The sequence below is a fragment of the Bidens hawaiensis genome, unplaced genomic scaffold (assembly GCF_021521415.1).
Source record: "Bidens hawaiensis isolate Kalapana, Puna unplaced genomic scaffold, B.hawaiensis_p1.1 tig00022253_1, whole genome shotgun sequence".
Lineage (NCBI taxonomy): Eukaryota > Viridiplantae > Streptophyta > Magnoliopsida > Asterales > Asteraceae > Bidens > Bidens hawaiensis.
This window is the reverse complement of record NW_027493453.1, coordinates 51,446-55,000: the sequence shown is the minus strand read 5'-3', so window position 1 is coordinate 55,000 and position 3,555 is coordinate 51,446. Positions and strand designations below refer to the sequence as shown.

At 36.3% G+C, this 3,555-nt stretch overlaps 1 pseudogene; it reads right to left on the bottom strand.

Moving 5' to 3' along the window:
• Positions 1-1,632: 1,632 nt before the first annotated feature.
• Positions 1,633-3,555, bottom strand: LOC143565041 (small ribosomal subunit protein mS80 (rPPR6) pseudogene; annotated as a pseudogene).

Below are 3,555 nucleotides of genomic sequence, written 5' to 3'. Positions count from 1 at the left end.
TTACTCAAAAGTGTTCATTACTCAAAATGACTAGATTACTAAAACGTGTTAATTACTCAAAATGACTAGATTACTAAAACGTGTTAATTACTCAAAATGACTCGATTACTAAAACCTGTTTACTCAAAATGACTAGATTACTCAAACGTGTTAATTACTCAAAATGACTAGAGTCAAATGTATTTTTAGAATAGTAAGTTGATTTTAAAACTCGATTTTTTTAGATAGAAAATAAATACATTTACAAAATAGAAAGCGGAAATTAAACTTAAAACTCAAAATCGATTGATGTATACACACGTTGGGATAGATAGATCGACTGCACGTTTTATGTGCTCCAACTAACAATATTATGTCACTTAATAGAGTATTATATGTATTATGCCATATCTAAGAGGACTTTAAACTATAAATCATCAGTTAATTACTAAGTGATAAATAGTTGAGCTTTTATAAGTCTACAATCAGGCTGGCTCAACGAATGTGGAGGCCTAAAGCGAAACAAGATTTTGTGGCCTTTTCGTCATAATTGTTAAAAAAACTGCCTATTACAAGTTTTGAATTCATAACCTATACTTTAATAACAATAAAGCCTAACACCACACCAATACATATAAAGTTTTTTGTGGTCGTCACACTTTGAGTTTACTTTGCCCATTATAATATATCTACATATAAAGTATTTTTTGGATTTGGAGGCCTTAATTAAGTGTGGGCCTAAAGCCCTAACTTGTTTTCGCTGTCCCACGAGCTACCCCTGTCTATCATACTACGAAGCTTGGCGACGACACATGTCTCAATTGAGCTCAGGTTACACAAATCAGTAGTACCAACTACCCCGTTCTATCGTCAACCCTAATTTTACAGAAATTAAGCGAACAAAGAGATTTACAAGATATGAACACCAATAGGATGATCAATTCCGTGCTTCTTGATCAAATAATGGTACATGGATAGTAGATGGTGTGACAGTGGCTGTATTGGCGCTCTATATTGGGTTTCTAAATGGCGAGTAATTTACACAAAGTCCGACCAAGCTATGGCAATAACATATATGTCGTAACCCAAAAGCCTAAAAAGCTGACAAACCTTATGGCAATAACATGCCGTTGCTACAAATTAAGGTATGTCGATGCCTTTTTGTCGTTGCTAATGCTTCATCTTATTTGACGACTTTTCTTGTAGTGTAGTTCTTTTCAAAACTAACTTCATTTTCATAAACACGCTACAGTGGAAAGTTAGTATTAATTAATTCCTCAAAATTGTTTAATTTTTAAGTTACGTACTGATAATTAGTATTTCCCAGTTATTTTTTAAGGCAGATAATTAATCAAGATACAATTTTTTGTGTACATGTTTTCTTACTAGAGTAAAGGTAACAAAATAAATAAATTCTTTTCAATGTGACATAATTCTAAAACATAAAAAATAGTTAAAATAAGATATTTATTTATCTATCTATTTTTTTAATTAGAAACGGCGAATCTCCTTTTCAATTCACATCAAAAGTAATGATTAATTACATCGAAACAAAAGAAAGACGGACAACAACTTATGCCGCTACCATTTTTTGAATTGCAAAATTAAATCCTTTAAAAACTACATTAACTGGTTTTATCATGGTAATGCCCTTGTTATTGTTTGATGGTTAATTGCTAGAAATCTAACTTAAGGAGAAATCTTTGTTGCAAAGTAGAAACATTTCTTTCTGTTGAACCTTATAAGGATCTAAAAAACAAAAAAACAAGATTTGACATACCTTCTTCATGGTACAGAACAACTACCAAAAGGACAAAAACTTTAAGCTGCAACACTCGTTTCTTTGGCCCCTTTTCCCTCTTCTTCCAACTCCTTAACCGCTCTTATAAGCGACTTTGTAATCCCATTAAGATGCAAGCCCCTTTTGGTCATTTCCTCCATTAACTTCTCTGCCATAACCCAATCAGCGGCTTTCAAGCAAAGCGACTGAATCAACTTATTATACTCATCAGTATTAGGCCGAACACCATACTCTTCCATTTCCTCCAATAACTTCACAGCCTTCTCAAACTGCTCAAGTTTACAATACCCGCGAATAATCGTATGATAAATGACAGGTGTCAGCTTGCAGTGATTCTTTTTAGCCTCGGTTAACATCTTGGCAGCTTCTTCCATTTCGCCACCCTTTATGTACCCGCTCATAATGACACTGTAAGCAAACACATCAGGCTTGAGTCCCCTATTTTCCATCAACCTCATAACCTTTATAGCTTCTGTTAAATCTCCTGACTTTGAAAGTGCATTAATAATCGTATTAAAGATTGCATTTCCAGGTGGAGGACCGTTATCAATCATTCTCGACAACAAAGCTTTTGCCCCCTCGATATCATTAACTCTGCACAACCCTTGAATGACACATGCAAACTGCTTGATTGCATACTTCTGGTTCTGTAAATCATCCAACATCTTCAACGCAAAGTGAACCGAATCAACATTGTTCTTCTTTCGGTCACAAAGAGAAGTAATCAAAAAGTTAACAGGCGATTGAGGTGGATATCTTTGTTTCCCCTTCGCTGATAAATAAACAGAATAAGCTTCTTTCACCATCCCACCTTTACACAAATAATATATAATATCCCCAACTTTCCCTGCTTCCGGTAACTTCTCCTCACTAATCATCCTCTCACAAACTAAACCGACACGCTCATAAATCGATCGCCTGCAAAGCGCTTGAACAGTATAATAATAAGTATCCGCATTCGTCACACAACCCAAGTCTCCAAACTTGTTAAAAACCTCGAACCCAGCCATTCCTTTACCTAACCTTGAAAACAACGATATCAAAACATTAAGCATTTCACTACTCACAACACCATCCCCCTTTTCCCCAATCTCCTTAACCAAATCCCATAACTTATACGCAACCTTCTTTTTCAACTCATTCGAAACCGCTCTCACGAGCGCATCTAACGACCTCGTTGTCACAGGAACCACAGCCCACTTAAAGAAACCAATCAAATTCTCCCCTGGAATACCCGAAGCTTCCAACACTTTCACCACAAACTCTTCACTCAAATTCAAATTCATTTCGTCGAGACTCGACTCTAACGACCTACTCGCAACATCCACATCCACGTCATCGCCTTTACTCTTAAGCAGAGTTATCACTCTATCTAACTCATCAACATCAACATCAACCTCATTAGTTTCACCGTTAACCGATTCCACTGGTTCCACCGGCTCCAGATTCTCGGAATCGGAATCGAACACAGTTTTAACCTCATCGACACTCTCACTCCAAATCTCTCCCATATTAAAACTATTACTGTTATCAATCTCATCAGCAATCACATCATTATCATTATTATGATTATTATCAGTAACAATTGAATCTGTGGAGGTGGAACTGAAGAGTCTAATAGCATACGATTGTGGAAATGAGCCTATGGATTTGAAATCATGCGTACGGCGATTGGAAGCTAGGGTTTGAGGATTGTGTACCTTAGAATGTGATTGTGAGATTCGTCTGACGGCGGATCGGAATCTGCGAGCTGTAATGACTCTTGATCGCCACAT